We start from the raw sequence: 21,350 nt of genomic DNA, 5'->3' as shown, positions 1-21,350 counted from the left end.
TATAGGCTGACTGAAAAAATAAACAGATTTGCTTGTTAGTCAGCGCCGTGGTCTGTTTCCTTCCTTGCCCCGTCTTTTAACCCTGTTTTTCCACTCGTAATAATAAACCAACCAGCCCGAATGCATACCGTATTGCATACTAATTCAACCTAGGCTTAATTAGCTAATAAGTGTAATTAGTGCAAACGGCTCAGCCATAAGTGGTATTAATTAGGCTTAGCTGGTCCATCTTGCCGAGCTCGGCAGGACTAGGCGCACCAGAATCTCAACTCGGGTTGATCAGGACTAATTAAGCAGTGACTTAATTATCTTAATTATGCTGAGATAATTAGGAATTACCAAGCTCAACAAGGTTTAATGAGGCGTGGTCATGATTAACTTGGCTTAACAAGGCACATCTATGCTTATCTTGGCTTGATGTGGACACGTCGGCATGATGATAGTTTCTTGTATACATCGCGAACGCGACAAACGGCGGGCATAACACCTCTGCTGTATAAAATAATAATAATAATAATAATAATAATAATAATAATAATAATAATAATAATAATAATAATAATAATAATAATAATAGAAACAACTGCAACTGTTTCTAAGAGCACGTGAGAAGCACTCCGATGAACGAGATTTTACTACTTTCACAAGGTAAAATTATGTGACGTCACAGAATTACGCTTGTTACACTTTACCGCAACACACGTGCGTGTAACAACGTATGCACGTATGGGCAGGAAATTATCCGTGTAGTTGACGCAATAGGCATGCATGCACCAACAGCGGTCAATGGGCACTCCTCACGAGCATTATAGTAGTTGCTTCCGTGGAATGCGCGGAACGTCATTGTCGCACGATTTGCGCAAAAGGACCGAAAAGTGCCTCTCAGCGCGCGGTCGACCTCGTGTGTAAGGTTCCTTCCCGCAGGAGGCCGTCTCGCATCTCCGTATTTTTTCATTTTCTTTTTTAAATAGTTTATCTTTCTAAGTTTGCGCTTCAGTCTTCCTCCGAGAGATGCATAGTCATAAACGCAGGGAGAGGTGTCTTTCTCTTCACGCCAGTGTTATTGGAGACCGGGTAGCGGTCCTTCCGGCTCGAGGGAGCAAGATAGAAAATATTAAATAACTCGCGCGCAGGGGCCCACGTCGGGACGCCGGCCCCACGGCTAGTTCATGAAGAATGTACGTCCTCGCAGCCACTTGCTTTTGCTTAGCTTCGAGATGACAAAGACGAAGCGCGGACGGACGAAATCTCTCCCATGGTCGGAAGACGTGAGACGCTGCATACATTAAGGACAGAACGTTATTCGGCCGAGATGCGGCTGACTCTTCGTGCGGGCTCGCGAGAAGCTAGCTCCAGCGGTGGCCGGGAACGGGCAGATGATGTGACAATCAGGCTAAAAGGCGCCACCACCGCGGTCGTTGAAGAGACGCCTCTCTTTTAAGGAACCGAGCATCTTCTCCAGTTTCTGCGTTGTCGTTCTTTTAACGCGGTCATTATGAGATTACATTACAGCATATTTGATTATGCTCGCCTAAGTGTGTCGCACCACTAAACACCACATATCATCCTCAACATCGTTTAAGTGTGCCAGGCCCTGGCTAGTTCTGTGTGCAGTGCAACCTACTGGCAAATTTAGGAAAAACACTAAACAGCAGCGCTCTCCGGTCGTCCCCTACCATCGTTGACTTTTCTTGGTTCGTAAAACGCATCCGTCACGAGAGAATGAGAAACACAAGCTTTTGCTGGGCACGCGTCTCACCCGCGGTGTCTTGGTAAAGCTATCTTAAACCCTCATTTCATGACTCGCATAATATGCAGCTCGAAACTTTAGCACTGAACTAAAGCGCATCGATGACGCAGACACAAATGGTGCCCAAAAACGAGGTTTCGTGTTCATTATGTACACGAAACGTAACAAGCATTATTCCTGGTGTCGCCTTCAAGAGGCGTTACGCACGCATCCTGCGCTGTCCCAGTTGCGATCGCGCTCAAGTGCCAGAAACACTCGAACACGCATTTTGTACGCGCCCAGCGTAAGCGTGGCAACGACAGAAACTGGATTTCTTATATCGCGCGAATTGACAAAAGACTAGTATGCGATGCGTTTGTGTTCGGACTTTGGCCTAACAGCCCAGCCGTGGTTACAGGAGCGGCTGTAGCCTTCCTTCAAGCCATTGGACTAAACGCACGACATTAGAGTTGCCACAACGTATTGGACCTACGTAATACCCACCCGCTTCCATTATTAGCGTCATTCGATGTTCCATTACTTCACCAGTGTAGATCAGCATGCCAGAGCGATAAATGACAATCTCACGCTGACCCTTCTGCCTTTCTGCGAATAAACCTTCCTTTTATGGCGCTGTTGTTTGTTTATTTATGAACGAGGGCTCGTTTCATTTCTTGGATACAGTCAAATGAAACCAACAGACATGGAAGCTAATGAACGTATAGGGTACATTAGCAGTATAGTTAATATGACACAAGGTATGTTGCCGCCTTTCTGGTAATCTGTTTTAGATTTTGACCCAAAATTTATTATTTTGCGTTTGCTTTTGGGAGGACTGTTTAAAGGGCACTTCATGTGTGTAGATTAAGCAATTTTTATCTAATTATAATATAATTACCAAGATTATCCAAAATACGTTCATCACGCTATCAGTGATAACTACCAATCCAACCATACAAGACGAAAACGGCTTGGCAGCATAAGAGATGTGTAATAAGCTGTTCAATAAACTAGGATCTTTGTGCTATTGTCAATAATCAATTGAAATAGTATAACATCAACTCTATTCAACATTTGTCCACGATATACAATGGTGGATTCCACGATCCATCATCATGGTAGATTATAGCAGTGGATGGTGGCATATGGTGTAGGCTGTAGGATGCTGGCGTATGACGGATGCAGGCGCATAACGGAGCGCAATACGGCTCTACAGCGTCAAAACCACTGTGCCTACATGCCACACATAAATATGAGTATAGAATGCGATGTGGAAAGCAGTAGTACAAAAAAAGGACAATATTCCGCCACTAGGATTCGAACGTACTACCTTCTGATCCACAGCTTTGCATGCTGCATACTCAAGACAGACGCCACCTTCCTTTCCTACTAAAATCTGCATCCTTATTAAACACTAACCAACAGCTGCCGGCAACGAATGACAAGCCGATAATGACAACAGCGCTAAATTTCTTTTACAATTTCATTTCATTTATTGTTTTCAACATGTTACATGTCAACAGAAAGTACGGCTTAATGCAGATTACACTACCTCACAACGGCCGTAACACCCGTGGCCAAGTTCCACAGTTGCGTGAACATTCATTGAGATATTATGCAATAAAAAGCGGATGCACCAATCGGGAAAAAAAGCATAGTATAGCACCATTAGCGACAGTTCGTAACACACACACACAAAGTCAATCAAGTTTTCTTTTACGAACATTGTAAACCACATGGTGTTTGTGGTCTTGTTCATACTGCTCGTACACAGGTCAACAAATATGACTTAACACCACGTTTAAAAGGAGACGTTGACATCTGTTCTTTCACACTAATTAGAACTTGCGGGTGTTGATTTAGAAAAATAGTTATTAGGCATTTAAGTTATTTAGTTCCGTATTTGGTTCTACAGAGTGGAACTTCAAGGTTGTCTTAGGCTATATTGCTTGTGATTAGTAAGATTAGTTTTGTTAAGCGTGACGGAGACTCTTTCGTATGTTAGTCATGCTATTGGCCAACAGATCGGTTCGTGCCGCTGCGGTGCGTGTAAAAATCATACCATCGACCTTGTCTTAGGACAGTGATAGCTATCGTGCTGGTGGAAGCGGAGATCCTCTCAATACGCACTGGTGGCCAGAGGTGCGTTACGCCTGGTGATCGAAGGCGGCAATTGTTGCGCCTGGACGTTTCGTGTAATCTCATTTATGTGCACTATCAGGCGTGCAACAAACGAGTATCATGGAGCAATAGATGGCGGAAACGTGACACTATTCGCAATGCCCACGAACTATAGGTGGCGCGCCGTGCTTTTCAAGATGGCGCCAGGAGGAGGGTCAACCCGTTCGTTAGCATAGGAACAGATAGGACGTGCGAACCGTGCCACTTTCACCGGATGAAGTCACGAGCTGCACTGAAATGGATATGAGAATAAAATACTTTCCCAAACCATGGAAAGTGCTAAGTACTCGCCACCTAATTATTTGCTGCGAAGTGAAAGGTTATATTTCAGCTCCGTTATCGTGCATAACGATGCTTTGCGAAATCCTGTGCGTGCTATATACATGAACATGTATGAACTAGAATTGACGTATGAGATGAACGGCACTCCGAGGTAGTACGTACCGAGCCTGCCTGACGGATTTGCCGCAGTAGTAGGCCGCCAGCGAGTAGCGCCATCGCTGCTGCGCGTGATGATGGCTTGCAAACATAAAAGTGTTCTGTGATAATACCCCGTCGTCATTGCTTGCGCAGTCGGAAACGCGGAGTTACGTCTTCAACGGAACACAAGCATTTAACATGCCATTCAGTAGCGCTTGTGCCACAGCCATGCTGAGACTCTAGCCGTGTGTACTTCACTCGCATGTTGCAGGTTCGATCAGCACGATCGAAACATAAATATCGAAAAGAACGCACACGTATGCTTTTCGCAACGTCGAAGAAGTTCGCCGTGAGGCGTGGATTGTGGCCGTGACTGCACGTTCCATCGCTCTAACCATTTCGCTTCGCTGGTCGAGCTCGAGCGTGTTGGCGGCATGCGGCGCTCCATAATATCCACAATAATTGTGATACATGCAATGCACAAGAGGAACAATGCTTTTATTTTGATCTCGCTCAAGGATATTATACATTAAATACAATCAAAGTGACTTACGAGCGTGAAAGAACATTAGCGCTCGAGGGGACGTGAAGTGCAACTCGCTCCTCGTGAGTTAGCAGCTGGTGGTTCATCGTCGCTGTCACTCTCGGTGCTTTCACAGTCTTCTACGTCCAGTGAAAAATCCTCGTCCTCAAGATGGTTTCTTTCAACATCACTGCTGAAAGCAATCTGAAGAATTTCCTCCGCCGAACGACTTCGACCACTCCGCGTCACCACGTTTACAATTACAGAGACGTCTGGGCGCGGAGAACGTTTTGCTCCCAGACCGGTCAACAAGCAAATCGCTTGCAGTGTGCTGCCACCTATCAACAAACGTACAAAAACAAGAGGCGCAGCGGTGGCTATGAAACCCAACACACTGGCGAAGGACGGCGTGGATGGAAAGCGTTCGCTCCATGAAAGGCGTCGAGCAGACGCGTCCTCGAATGATTGAAACGTCGCTCGCACGATTCGTAACAGCGCTTTGCTGACAAAGAATAGAGGCCTTATTTTAATGTATCGCCAACTTCAGATCGCTCAGTTATACATGAGCACATCGCGAGCCCGCGCGACCTCCCTCCCGCGTACAGTGTTATGGGACTCATGCACTACAAGAAACACTGACCAATTATATATGCAAGTAAAACAGGGTGAGCTTCAACTGAATATGTCAGACGATAACATTTAACTTACCTACGTGGCTACAGAAAGCCTCGCGAAGCTGATAGTATGCGTACACTGTGGGCTAGCATTGAAAGCGCGAGTTGCCACGTATTTTCACGAAAACTTCGCGTCTCGCAAGAACGAATCAGATTTCTCGTGTCGCGGAGGGCCCGGTTTATTCACTGATGCAGGGAACATGCAAAGTCGTAGTGTTCCTTTCTTGCCAACGCGTTAACACTGAGGCTAGCACAGCCGAACAAGGAAGCGACTGCATAGTGCCGCCATTTTGTCGTCTACTAACCCTCCTCGAGAGGACGCTCCTGAATTCCGCTCGGTGGCGCGACAGTCTATGGGCATTGCGAATATTGCGGGCTGTAACTGACCCTTCGGGAAAAAAAAAACAGGATTTGCAAGCACGCAAACGGAAGCACCTTATGTCTCAGGTGTAAAGCCCAGTTAATTTTTACCTTTTGAATGTATCGTCTTTCCACATGCACCACATTTGCCAGTGTCACTAATGTTATCGATCAATCCCCCAATCAAATAAGAATTTTAACGTTGTGCCTCATCAAGCTGTATACGCTTACAGCTTTCTTGCCAGGGTGGCCTTCACCACTAAATTTTGTTCATGTTGTAAATAAAGCATGACTTGACGCCTAGTATTTAGATTGCTCTGCATAGGTCTGAAACATATTTCTGTATGCTTTTTTTTTGCTATGCATGTGATCGCAAGAAGAGAAGCGCTCGCAAGGCACTTATTATCGAAAGATAAAACGAGAAGGCAAAAAGAAAAGGAGATGATGGGTGGTTGAACAGGTCGTTATCGATTTGCTAGCCTTCACTGGGAGAAGGTAAGGAGGCATGGAACTGAAAGGTATACGTTTAAATTATTGGACTCAGACTGAATGAAGATAATATTGGTGCTGTAACAGCGGACACTCAACATCTAGCCAACGTTAGCCGTGCTTAGCGTCAATGAAGCCAGCAGTAACCTAAGTTAAATAGTACTGACTAGGACTTGTGCACACAGTAGTCGAAGTCACGTGAGTTGGTGACACGTTCTGTCAGACTGCACTGCCTTCGGTATAGGCCCATATTTTTCGTCAGAAATAGGACATCAATATACCCGCCATAGAATACCTGTGCATGAGCGCCAGGAAGACACCGTCTTTAAAAAAATAGATAAAAAGACAAGAGAGACAACGCTCACGTAAAACCGAGTTCATTGTGCATTCGAAGGTTTGCGTACAGCTCATACGTCCACAGAAAATACAGCAGCGCTGTTGAAAAGGACTGTTGAGTCTATGGTGCCAGTATTTTTATTCTATCGACGCTTCATCGCCAGCATTTCAAATTGACACGCAAGGCCGCTCATTCATTCGAATGCCCCATAATGAATAATTCGAAACATTTGGTGTGGCAGCTATAATTTTTAATGTGAATGCCATATACTCTCCAGACGCAAAAGCGAAGCTTTACCGAAGCATGTCGTTTAGAGACGGAAGTGAAACTCGAGACAGTGATAGGAAAAAAATCAATGAATCCTTGTATTTTGTTTATATATGCCTAAGGACATATGTCTATGCAGGCGACACACCTGAACCATTTAAGGATGGTGAAAGGAATAAAGAGTGGTAACAGATAGCTCAAAGGAAACATCGTACTGACTTAGTGAAAGGAGGAACGAGATAATAAATATATTGCTATGATTTATAAACAAACAAATGAGCGGCTTCTAAACGAACGAGATTTGAACGTGCTGGTAACTATTCTTTACGATACAGTAGCGCCTGTGTATTTTGAGAGTGTTCTCGTTTGTTGCATGCGCGCTGCAGTATCATGACAAATGAACCACTGTTCATTCGAGCATTCGGTCGCGCACTGCTGCGTGGCGTCCCATCATGCAGGATAGGTTGCAGCCCTGAACGGGCGTATCCTGTGTCGTAGGCAAACAACGCTCAATTCATTCACGCGTGTTGACTTTACGTCGCTTCGGTGAAAAGAAGCGGACAGGCATGCGCGATGAAGAGCGTAACACGTCGAATCGCAGCTCTGCAGGGACGGCTTTGCCTTGTTATAACAACCTAAACTCAGACGCCTAGAGCGTGCCCCTGTTCGTCTATTCGTATGTTCCGATTCCTCTCATTACCACACACCAGTGCCGCGTATACACGCACACGATGAAGTTTCAGGCCGGCAACACTGGATTCGCGTCTTGTCTTGGCTGTCTACTTTCTGAAACAATCGATATGTCGCAAAGCAGGCGCAGCAGAAATAATCGGTTGTGTCGCCGTCATCGTCACATAGGCCTTCTCTCCAGCTTGTGTCGCTCTTCACCGTCGTATCATTTGTTTCGTTCCTTCTGTACATTTCTTACTATCGCTGTTTGACTGACGCCCCTAGGGCCCACTTTACCGGCGCAGACTACATCGACATTCAAGCGTTTTCTTTTTTTTTTTTCGGCCGTGTTTGCGCTTTCTGTTTTTTTTTCGTTGTCTTGCTTCCTCGCAATTCACATCTTCACTGTGAAAATGGGCCGGCTGCGTTCTGTTTCCTTTATTCTTGCAGAGCCGCTCGGCTCCTTTGACAGCGGCTGCCGGCTCCCTAAACCCGCCGATGGCGCGCGTCCTTTCGATGTTCGCGCTCTTTGCTTACTTCAATGATTTACTTGTGTGTCCGGCATCAAGTCCATCACTTCCTACCCGGAACCCAGATGGCGAATTTGTACTTGTCCAGCGCTGTTTGTCGTGACCTATATAAGGTTTCTTTTTGCTGGTTCGTTTTTTCTTCTTCTTTTTTTTTAAGTTACCGCTTGAGATGGTTGCATCGGAGACCGGGAGCACCTCCTTTCTGGACTGTTCCACAAGAGTACAAGTGCTGGCGCCGCTGCGTCGGTAGCGCCTTTTTTGAGAGGGTCACGCTTAATTACCACTGTCCAAAGGGCAACAAGGCGTCCCCCATGGAGCGCAAGTTGGGAAAGTCCGTGGCACGGACGTGCAATGCGCGTCTCTCTGAAAGCTCGTCCGTTTTATTTCTGTCCCTTTCTCAACCGGTGTTGTACCTTTGATATGATGAAGCGCTATAGCACGAAACCTTCTATATTTGGCCAATTAATGTGCGCACGCCGGCCGGCCGCGGAGGCCGCATTTCATTGAAGGCGATATGCTAGAGGCCCGTGCACTTAGATTTAGGTGCACGTTAAAGAACCGAAGGTGGTCGAAATTTCCTACGGCGTCCCTCGTAATCACATCGCAGATTTGGGATGTAAAACCTCAAGAATTATCACTAAATGCCAGCATTCCTTCGCGAACCAAAGGAACTTTCACCGTTTCTATCTTTATATCTAGCCGCCATGTCTGGGAGCTCTCAAAATCGGCTCCTGAACTTGTTATTCACCAACATTGGCATAGTAGTACATGAGTTTATGACGAACATGACATGAATAACGTCAACACTGATTGTAGACGGGCCAGCTAGTACATACTGGGAGTGAAAACAGCGCGCCAATGCGGGACAACGAAAAGAAGCACACATACACAGCGCTGTGTATGTGTGCTTCTTTTCGTTGTCCCGTCTTGGCACGATGTTTTCACGATGAATAACGTGACTTGTCTGTCGTATTCGTCCTGAAACCTTTACCCCCAGTCACGTGGGGCACATAGCCGCAACCTCGGACCGCTACGCGCAACAAGTGATTCACAGTGTCTATCAACCAAGGAATAGCGAGAATAGACATTTGAAAATTTAACGTGAGAGCGTTAAAGGCCAACTCCGGTGATTTTTTGGCCATGTCAAAGTAATGGTGCTTTTATGTTCCTGAGACGCTCCTGTTACGGGCCGGATAGCAGAAATACTCGGCAAATTGGAGAATAATTTTAAATAGGCAAAAAAGCGCAACACCGAAACCGAAACCCAGCCCTGTGTACTGTCTACGTATGACGTAGACGTTGTTACGAACGAACCGGAAGTCGGGCAAGGCATGCCGGTCATGCCGGCGCGGAGTATGAAAACTGTGACAGCCGGGACGACCAGCGAAGCGCCGACCAAACCAACGCTGTCTGTCGCCTTGTGCACAGCAGACGCTCGCTGTAGCGGCAGAAGCGCCGAAGTTAGCAGTGGCCTGGGCTGCGTCACTTCCGCCGCCTTCCCAATACTGACGTCACAGATGCAATGTTGCCAATAATTGTGGGAAGCCAGGAGGGCGTTTGCAAACAATCTTTAAAATTCATTTGCAAACAATCTGCGCATGTCTCAAGCCTGTAATTTGGCATAAATGACAGAAACGCGCAAATGAACGTACCCAGCGAATTTCATTGAGATCCATCGACCTCGAAAAATCGCCGGAGTTGGCCTTTAAGGAGCCCATGATGCAGAAAATTCGGTGCAGGCGTCGGGGGCTTTCGGGCATTCACATCCGTCGGGGACGGATGCGAATAACGAAATCAGGATTCGAGCCGGAATCGAATACAGGCATCCAACATGGTAGTCAAGTATTCTACCACACAGCCGCGCCAGGTCCTCAAGTTGCTTCCGAAAAAGACGTCACGTCGGCGCAACGTCAATTGTGGTTGCAGTGTTGGCTATCAGCTTTTATAACAATGTAATACACATTACACATGTACTTGTATGACATAGCAAGCTACATTCAAACGTTGTTCACGCACAGAGGAATATGTAAACGAGCGCTACGTATGATATGCCCATAACCGTAGGGTGTACTTTGTTTCGATAAAACTGACGTCCGTGCTCCAACGTAAGTGCTGACGTTACGTCGGACCGTAAGCTACCCTTGAAGCTCCAGTTAGGTCGACGCGCCTGGTAAGCCCGCAATATGCACACACTATGCGTTATTGAAAGGTTGCAGGTTGGGTCCCTGCTGGCGGCAAGTTGTCTTTTCGTCCACTTTGATTTCCTCACGTTTATGTCATAACTACTCCGAATAACGTCCCCTATACTTTCCTTGGAGGCATTGTCTGTTACTTCTCATTAGGGTTGTGTCTAACAAAGAGACGAGTCCTTAAATTACCCATCTTTCAATCATAAGCTACTATTGAAGTGCCAATTTAGTTGACGCGCCTGGTAAGCCCACAATATGCACACAAAACCCCATTTACAGAAACACGTCGATCCACCTCACATCACTTAGCTCAAAGCCAAAAAATGCAGCACAGGTGGCTACTCATTGACTTCTTCGCATGAAACCGATTCTTACAATGCGTGGGATCTGCCGGAATTTATTTCTGGGATAATGCGGTCGTGCTGGTTCAATGGCGTTTTTCCACTGCTTCTCATTAATTATAATATGTGCGGTTTAACTTCCCAAAACCACGATATGATTATGAGAGACGCCGTAGTGGAGGGCTGCGGAAATTTCAACCACCTGGGGTTCTTTAAGGTGCACCTAAATTAAGTACACATGCCTCAAACATTTTTGCGTCCATCGAAAATGCAGCCGCCGCGGCCGGGATTCGATCCCGCGACCTTCGGGTCAGACTGCTTCTCATTACATCAATATGATTCGTATGGTTGTCTTACATCATCAATAACAAGCAGCTTCTATCACAGGTTTCCACTTCGCTAGCTCGATAACATTGTGTAATAGCCCACCATCTGTTTGTCTTCCACCAGTCGAGCTCTTGAGGGTTGTTTTTTACTCTAATGTTCGTGGTACTTCTCTACACATTTAACACCGGTCTCACAGCGACTTTCATGAGCGATCGTGCACAGTCACGCCCCTTCAAAAGACTTGCAACATCGCGAAATCCTGCAACATGAATCCGAAAGGTGCTCAATTTTATTCCGCGGCTTATTTCCCGGAATTCTGATTGCCTTGTTTACACGAATTTTTACGCCTTGCTTCTAATAAGAACAAAGTTGCTTTTTGGGTGATCTCCTGTTGCTTTAATATGTCGGTCACTCAAATTGCGTTGTGCTTAATTCTTCATCTAAATTAAGCGCAACCTTCTCAAAAGAAACTTTATTTAATAAGTGTATTCGATTCACATGCGACACATTGCTGCTGTCTTCTTTTTTGAAACTGTGTTTCTACCACAATAGCTTTGTACTCTATTTCATGTTATTTTTCAGACGAATCCTAAATGATAGAGAACACTAACATTTGAAGATTTCTGTGTTGTGCTTTCTTGGGGGAGTTTCAGAGGAATTTCTTGAAAGGGAAGCGGTTCTGCGCTCCACACACCTTGAACCCTCGGTAGCACTCCCTGTTCACGATGACGCGGTGAACAGCAGTTCACCTTCCAGCGTGAAACAAGGAAAGTTTATTTCCTTCCTAACCTGCTGTCACCGCCACCTGATAAGTGCATTCGGTACCTCTGCTAGGCGCATTCTGTGCTACTAGCTGCATGCTGTAGGAAGCGCGGATAGGGCTCCACGTCCATTTACGCGACGTTCAATGCAGCTGCAGGTTCCGAAGTTCCTCACACTTTCCTTTTTACTTTCTTTCAGGCTAAATTCGCGACGTACACGTTCGTTTTCATTCGTCCGTGTAAACGTGCCTGAAATGTTTAATTTCTGTACATTAACGCGGCGTATGCACATGAGCGAGCACCAATATGACGACCGCGCTCCAAGGCAAAGTACAATTTTTACACTAGCTAGCCGCCTCGTAACCTTGCATTGAACCTGAGTCTGCCTACATTCGCCGTGCATTCGCCGTGGCTTTTAATTTATTCGAGAATGTTTATACCGCAATGAGTGCGCCCGTGGCTCATTCCGAAAATTGGCAAATTGCAGGGATACCTGAAACCGTGCGTAAATAAACACACCTGAATGAAAAAAAAAATGTCTATTTTGTTGGCTGGCCACGTTAGCTGACCAACGGTGCAGGCGGAACACCAGGAAAGGCGCGGTTTATTTGTGAACATTTCAGAGAGCTGCATTTCCGGAGAGCACGCAGTTTCCACTCCGGTGTACACCAGGGCCGTTGCTCTTTATTAGTTGATGCGAACTTTGGAAAGCAAGCCACCGAAGAGGCCAAGAAACATACGAGGTAAATTCGCACACCGTTGCCTCTTAGCATCAAGGATACCTCCTCGTTTTCGTCGCGTGTAGTGGTTTGGACGAAAAGTGTAAACACCGTAAATAACTGCGACACGCATCTGTGAGTCAACAAACAGAAAAGGCACCACTGCGATTCTCTTTTGCAGCGCACCTCACCAACTTGTTTCACTAGTGCTCTCTTTTCTTAGCTGATGTATTTTCTACGCACTAGTGAAAAGTATACGTAGGCTTTTAGAAGCAGATAAAATAAATTATCTCGATATCAGTGCAACTTGTTTTTTTTTTTTATTGCTTCCTTTTCCTTTCATGTGGTGCAACCCCTTCTCCCACGCTTCGCCGGCAGTAAAATGGAACGCAGGTGCCGCCCCTAAAGTGTCTTCCATTACGGCTCTGCCGCAAACTCATGCAAGAGCCGTTAAGGCTGTTTGCATGGAAGAGTGCGCCGGCTGGAAACCGGGCAAACCAGCACCTGTTCGCGCGTCGTGCTTCATGTTTTTCAAATTTTCAAGCTTCGACACTTCAGTTCGAACCATGGCCGAGAGAAGGAGGAGGGCATTACCGAAATAGCGAACATGCGCTTGCTGTGGCACCGCGCAAGATTAATTTTTTTTTTTTATTTGTGGTCGCTGCACAAAGTGCTTGTGAAAGAGCTGTTGCCACGACATTGATCGCTTGTCGGCATGCGTGTTCCAAACCAGCTAGGAGCGTTTCGCGACAGGCTGTCCGATAGTCGTTCACGACGTTTGAAAAGCATTTTCTGCTTGGTTTAATTGAAGAAGGAATATTGTCCGGCTCTCCATAATCGCAATCGATGCTTGTGATCTTTTCTTTCTTCAGGAATTGCGGTGACATTCAAAATGCAGATTGAAAAGGTGATGTATTTCCCTTCGTATATGTACTACATGTGCGTGTACTCGAGTCCTGATTAAAACTGCACACTATACAGACAAACAGGGCTTACTGAGAGTATGCCTGAGAGAGGCATACTCTCAGGCGTGACAACACGTTGTGATTTCCACTGATGGTTACTTCGTAATGCTCATTTACGATATTGTTGCTTAATATATGCTACTCGATGACGCACTTTCAATACCCGGCCACGGCGGCTGCAATTGAAAAGGTGTGAAATGCCAGAACGCTCGGGTAATTAACTTCAATAAAACTTGCAGCTGGGTGAGTTTTTTCATACTTCAAGGAAAACAGGTATGCGCAAAACGACAAACAGGGACAGAGTAAGACAAACATGGGCGAGCGCTTGTCCGTGTTTGTCTTATTGTGTCCCTGTTTATCATTTTGCGCCTACCAGTCTTCTAGAAGTAAATGGCTTCAGATGGAAGCTAAAGAACCTTAGATGGTCAAGGTTATTCCGGCGTCCCCCATTACGTCGTGAATAATTACGATATCGAAATTTTCGCGTGTAATACCCGAGATTCTAGTTTTTCGATACAGCAGAAAAATGCTTCTCTCAGTTTTGGACGCCACACGACAGTAGCCATAGCTTGCGAAGATAAGTTCACTGAGCAAGCCCAAATATACGCGCATGCAGCGAGAACCAGATTTAAAAAAGGAAACGCGAGGAAAATAAAATAACACTGAGCGTGCTTTCTGCAAGAAACCAAGTCGCAGAAAAAGTTCGGTACAACCCATTCTTCCGTTGAGCGACAGCGGCGCAGATTTCCCTATAGAAATTGAGGTAGGTATGTTTGTTCATAGTGACCCTGTTTACTCCTTGTAGACGCATAAGAGAGTGTGGCGGCTTTTTCTGTCGTTTTTTCTTTGTTTCTTTTTCGATCATTGCAACCGCTAACATTTTTTCCCCGCTGCAACTTCTTGAAAAATAGCCTGTCCGCATCCTTTAGAATCGCGGTTGTACAGCAAAAAGTGACACTTTGCCACCTAAAACACATCACAAATATTTATAATGCCTCTGAAACGTACAAAAGTAATATTTGTTAAATTCTTGATATGCATACAATCATGTCCCAATATTTTGTTTGCCTCGTCGGTCTTTTTTTCCCTACTGCTTGGGGCGTGGTAAGTTTAATAGAATCCATTCGATGTCGTCACAGCGGAAGTCTTTCAGGTAAAAAGCGAAAAAAAAATCAAGAAGCAGATAGATAAAACGTTTATATACCGAGGGAAACGCGGTGCGTCGCAGATTAAGAGGTGTTTCAAGTGAACGGAGGCCGAGGGGTTACTCGAACGTTGAAAAGATAGAGGCGAAGCGAAGTAGGAAATGACATGGGTCCCAGGAGGTCTGATGAACGGTGGTGAATAACTTGGATGTCCTCTGAATGGAAACAAAAAAAAGGGGGCGGGGGCAACAAGTATTGCCGATTTTACTTGGTGAAGCAAGCGGTTACTGAATTCGAAAGTAGAACCGCAGGAGAGAAGCGATAGAATGGAACGGATGTGCGAAGAGTCATTGCAGAGGCGAACGACGATGCGAAATAATGGGGCCACGGGCAATGGCGTCCAGCGCTTTGGCCCTCACCTCCCACACAAATACAAGCGCGCTCGAAGGCGCCTGGCTGACACCCTCTCATTGGCCAGGCATGGGACTCCAGTCGAGGCACACAGGGCCGGCTGGCGCATGCCTTTCGCCGCATCCTTGGAGCTCTATGCGTCAGTCCGTAATTCGATTTTATAAGTGGCGCCGTAGTTACGGAAGGGAGGCGGGGATAGCGGGAGCGGCTTGTTGCGAGCCGAGTCGAAAGGATGTCGGAGGAGACGATGAAGAGGAGCGAGAGGAGCGCGGAGAAATTGAAGGCCCGCGCATCGACGCCCGCATTCGGAGGCGTCGAGACGGCGCTGCGAAAATTAGGCGCCAGCGCGGGTAATGTGTTTGGTTTCTATCAGCGGTTGCTTTGTTTGGCCGCTGCTATGGAAAAACGGGGGCCATGGTTCTAGTCGGAAGGGGTGTGGAGGGAAATGGCGGAAAGTATATTTCATCGTGCTTCGCTCTCCTCGAGTTTCATTGTGCCATGCCGAGCACTACATTCTGCTGGGTGATTTTCTGCTTCGTTAAGGAGCTTCTGTATTATCGAGAAGCGGTGGCTGGCTGCTTACTGTCGTCGAGCTGTTGACATTAAATCCCCACACAGACACACAGATACACACGATTCTTCCCTCTGCTCTTATTTCTATAACGCGCTAAAAATAATGGGTAAAGAGAAAGGCAGAACAATGTAATGTGCGCATTTCGGCAAATTACACGATTTTTATTCTGTTGATCATGTCGATTCGTACACATCTGACAGCTCAAATGAGTGCATATGTAACTTATATGCTAGCGAACGCGTCTTGACAATATAAAGGAACGGACATCTTGAGCGTTGAAACTTCTTGAGCGATTGAACAATGACGCTTTCGCTGATGTAGAAATAGCTACATGACTTGAACGTTTAGAAAAGTTTAGAAATTCTATCGAAGAAAACCAAAGGCATAAAAGTTTAGGCGTTCAATGCGCCAAGCGACTACGAAAAATCATCGTTTATTGGTTGTTTGCCTATATACAATATCAACACAATATCAACGTTACTAGCGCTTCCACTGGTTGTGGTCGATTCATTTCTCAGTAACTCCCTATACCGCTTGTCATGGAAGTACTCTTGACTTATGCTCTGCAGAGGGGTGATTAGTTTCGCCATTTTGTGAACCGAGCGTTATGATGGTCTTTGCTCTTGCACGCTACACGCTCATGCTCCCGGTAGCTGCGTGAGCAGAAACGAGGTATAGAAAGAAAAACACAACTATAGAACGAATTAATCGACACGAGGAAGCCCAACACAGAATTTCGTCACCGCAACTGCACCCGTTGGTTGTGCGCCGTTGTGGTGAAACTTGCTGCTGTTATGTCTAACATAAGACGGGCCCCTCCATCCTTTTGCCTTACTACGTAGTACGTGTTTTATGCGGCCGTCGCTTTACGTTTCTATCAGAACTGCTACATTTTCTTTATTATTTTTCTCACCAACAGTTTCCAAAGGTGTCACTGCTAGCGCAGTAGTGGCGCCTACGCGTTCGGGTGGCCCGCGAACAGTTGACTGGAGCCGGTAGAAGACAATGGCCACCTTCGCTGAGGAAGTGAGCCGGGCGGCCGGCAAAAACCAGTCCAGCGAGCGGCACCCCAACATCTGGAATGTATCAGCGGGCGCCAAAACTTGAGGGGAGATTGTAAACGAATTTGCCGCAACAGCCGGCGCGAAGTAATTCGGTTTTCTCGGCCGTGTCGGGGCGTGCTTGCCTAAAGTGAGCAACGCTCGTGTCCTCCTTCCTATGTTTACTTATTTCCTTGCTTCTTGCTTCCGGTTTGGTGCGTGTTGTTTCCTCCCTGGCTGTTTTGTAAGACGCGGGTGATTTGATTTCGCGTTCGCACTGCGCTCAAATGAAAAAAGAGGGCGAGCGAGGAAACGCAAGGAACGAAAACGGAAGAGGAGGAGATTGGGTGCGATTCCATGAAGTTACCAGTGGCGAATCTCTGCTGCAAGAAAAGAGAAGGCGAGAAAAATAGGGAACATGCCAGATTCCGGAATTCACGCAAATTTGTTTGCGTGCCTCGGCGTGCGGGCTGTGAGCGCGTGAAGCGCCCTTGTCGCTGACAGGCGCGCTGCTTCGGGAGGTTGTCTGACTCGAGTGGCTGCTCCCTTTCTCGGCGCATCTCGTTGAAGAACATCGAAAATTCTTTCGGAGCACTCGGCATGCGCACCGCCGGTAAGTGCGTACGCTCTTAATGCTCTTTTTAAAATTGTTGCAATGGTGGTTTGACCCTGTCGGTTGAATACCTGGCTCTGTGGTACATGGCAATCTGACGAGTTACGTAAGGGTACATAAACTTTGCCTGTCGGTGAAGTGGACGCGCTTGAAAGACGAGGACAAAGAAGAGACGGGACACACACTCTTATTCGTTCTCGTCTTTCAAGCGCATCCACTTCATAGACATGCAGAACCAACTGGCCCAACTAAGTGCACTGATAACCTTTGCCACCATGAATTGGTTGAATCCCATATTGGGAACGGCTGAGCTACAGCACGTGTAACAATATTCGTGACATGAACGTCACTGCACAGCTGTTTGTTATGTACAGGAGCCCACCATGGCCATAACTTGCCGGCGGCAAGTTATCTTTTCGTTCACTTTACTTTCTTCACATTTATATCCTAATTACTACAGATAACACCCCCTATGCTCTCCTTGGCATTATTGTCTGTTAGCTCTCATTAATATTGTGTCTAACAAAGAAAAACGAGCCCTTAAAAGTCACCTCCTTTCCTTCATTTTGCGTCAAAGCAGGATCTGGCCCTCCTTTTTATATATTGGTGCGTATGTTTGTGTGCACGTTTATGCGTGTGTGTGCTTGGGTTAGGGCTCCAACACCCAACAATTCCCAGGATTTGTGGACATCTGTACGTGGCGCCATCTCTAGATAATAGACGAAATGGAAAAGAGACGAAAAAAAAAATAGTAGCCAGTTCAACGCTTGTGCAATCTGAGCAAACAGCGGAGCTGGCAAGCAAGCGCCGCCACCTGGCGAACGCAGATTGAGTTCTTTGTTCATATTTCTTCAACTTCTTCTCTCATCTTTCCTTCCTTATCTCTTTCTATGTTGCCCTCTCTCCATCTTTCCTTCCTCCTCACCTTCACTTCTCTTCCCCACGCTTCCTGTAGTGTACATGGCTATGCTATTGTTTACCCTCTCACCTCCTTCTTTTCCTCCTCCTTTCCTCCTCCTCACCCTTACATCAATGCTCCTCACCCTTACTTCTATTTCCCATTTTCTTACTAAACTATACCATACAAAAGTATGGTTTACCCGGTCCCCTCCTCCTCACCTTCACATCACTCCTCCTCATCCTCACTTCCCTTTCCCACCCCCTGGTTATACTTTCATGGCTAGCATGGCTATGCTTTGCATGGCTATTCCGTGCTAGGAGCTGCTTGGCACATGCCTTCGCTAATTCACTTCTTAATTAGCGAAGTATGGTGGTTATTGTCATCAGAGAGTTTGTAGCCCCGCAGAAGATGACATATCAGTTTTTGAAACGCAGAAAAAGTCGTTCTCTAAAGCCCTGTAGCGCTAGAAAACCTGACGTTTTTTTTTCCGCTGGAAAACGAAACTCTGCACGAGGAGCGCTGGAAGCCTTCAGTAAACACAACGTGTGCTGGTGACGTGTTACAATGATTGCGGCGGCCAATTCGAAATGTACGTACGTACTATTTTCCCTAGCTAGGAAACCTAGACGCTCAGCAAAGGCAGCAGCCAGCATGAACATTTTCTTGCTGGCCGGGTGGAAGGCAGAGGCTAGCCATCGCCAACTACGCAGTCGTCGATTTTAAGATGCCGTTGGGCGCTGGCCTGGCGCTCTACCTGTGCAGTTACCGCCGGAAGCAATCCTTTAATTTGCATTCACATTACGCAATAGCCTCATTGAAAGAACAAAGCCTCGCTTTTGTGAGAGGGCAGAGTTTTGTATGGTCGTGCCGGTATCGTGACATGCCACTCTCAAGAGTTATTCTTACGTTCTATCGGCTTGAGAGCTAAAATAAACTAGGGATCCGTAGCTGAGAACTTTTTGTCATTGTAGCGCGACGCTGTTTCGTGCCATCTGTAGTAAGAAGCGCTGGCATCTCGACTCCATAGTATGTTTTGCAGATTTGAGTCATTTGACAAACATCTGAACAAAAATGGTTTATTTCAACGTTTCATTTGGTTAAAGGCCTATTTTGGCACTCGACAAAAGTAATATACTTTGACGACGACACAGAATTTTTACATCATGTGCTCAAATTGCTTTCCGTCTATTGCGATGCACAGATGAAGGCGCTCTTTCATGGAGCTTACAGATAAAAGGACCTGTCTGAGAATGCGGTTGAGAGAGATTAGCAAACGTTGCTTCATATCGTCGAGGTTGGCCGGTTCCGTCTTGAAAACCTTATTTTTGACATAACGCCAGAAAAATAAGTCCAAAGGTGACAAATCGGGCGACGTAGCGACCATGGTGTGGTTCCAACACGTCCAATCCATTGGTTGAGAAAGGACACAACGATGAATTTACGAGTCGGTGAAGAAAAATGCGGTGGGGCTCCGTACTGTTGGAACCACATTTCTTTTTTATCACAGCCAGCGGTAAATCTATAGCAAGCTTGGAGACAACGCTCTCTAATACTCACCCTGTACACTTCTTTGCAGTAAGGTTTCCGTAGATGAAGTAGGGTCTAACAATACAGCCGTTGTAAATGCAACGCCATACATTCCCTTACCACCCTACCTGGTAGTTGTGCTCATAAAGCCAGCGGGGGTTCCGATCACACCACTAATGTGCGTTGTGTAAATTGACATTAGAATCCCTACATAATTGGGCTTCCTCGGTCTAAGGTACTCCGTTGGGAAATTCCGGATCCCTGTCGCATTGAATCATGCACAAGCTGCAAATATCTAGTCGTCTTTGAAAGTCGCTCATTCTCAGCTCTTGCTGAAGACACACACAACATGGGAGGTAGCTGTGTCTTGAAAGTAACCTCCAAACTGAAACTGGGGTCCCTCCATAATCATTGGCAATTTCCCTGACGCTTGCTTCCGGCCTGAGAGCGACGTATCCCAGGAGGGTTTCGACTTGGGCTTGTTGGTGATTCATCTTGATGGGAACTGATGCTCACAAAAGACAGGGACACAAGAAGGAACATAGGTGGACAGAGGAAGCGCAAACTAACAACAGTTTATTGGCGGGAAATGTTACCTTATATACTCACTGCGCTTCGTCTGTCCACCTATGTTCCTTCTTGTGTCCCTGTTTTTTGTGCGCATCAGTTCCCATCAAGACGTATCCTAGCACATCGATGTAAGAATCATCGGTTGCACCGGCTGGTAGCTTCCTTTTCTGTGCATGGACTGATCCAGTGGGCCTAAATAGATTAAATATCGATACGAATGTGGGGCAAGCTGGCACACAACGGCCACGATGTTGGGACATACAGTATCGATGCCAGATCCGCGTCCTTTCGCGCGCTGACATAAGCCAGCACAATATCCGCTTTCTCGGCAATGGAGAACTGGAGTTGCGCTGGCGCGGCTATTTTCGCAATATTAACGTTACGGCGTCGAAATCTGGATCCTCACAAGGACGAGGCGACACCAGTGGTACTGCAATGGCTATCTCGCACGTCCACCTCGAAATCAAGCACGTTAACGGAAAACGACAACGCGTTTTTGTAAAACTGGCGCCACGAGAGCGGCTAACAGCACGCAGCCACTGCAGTAAAAGCCCTCCTTGGTCCCGCAAACTTATCTTTGCCTGATGCGTTTCCTAAAACGCAGTGGTTATAAACGAATAGCAGATTATCCTAACATGAAGAAATGAACGGATGGTGATGCCTCGCACCTAGCGCGTCTGGTAGCCAGGTCAGAAGTGGTCGAAACAAGCAAGCGAAAAAGGAAAACTGCCGGCAACCAGGGCCCCCAAAACGGACAACCGTGTAGTGTGGGTGATGACTAGTCTCTTTGATGCGCACACTAGCCCAAAACAAGATCACGCCAGCCGTGGTCTAAGCTCAGCGTTGAAGCTCCCTAGCCTGGGGAATCACCACATACATTTCGAATTGCTCACTGCAACACGTCATCAGCGCACGTTAAGCTTGACCTAGATTTCCGGCGCACAATGTGCGCCGCTATTGTTTTCATGAGGGAGAAGATACTTGATTGTCCTAGGCTGCAGAGCTTTACAGAATGACTTTTTCTTTGCTTCAAAAGCTGCAATGGCATCGTTGTGTCCATGGCTACAAACTTGCCATCAGCAATAATC

The sequence above is a fragment of the Rhipicephalus sanguineus genome, chromosome 1 (assembly GCF_013339695.2).
Source record: "Rhipicephalus sanguineus isolate Rsan-2018 chromosome 1, BIME_Rsan_1.4, whole genome shotgun sequence".
Lineage (NCBI taxonomy): Eukaryota > Metazoa > Arthropoda > Arachnida > Ixodida > Ixodidae > Rhipicephalus > Rhipicephalus sanguineus.
Note: the sequence above shows the minus strand (reverse complement) of the source record.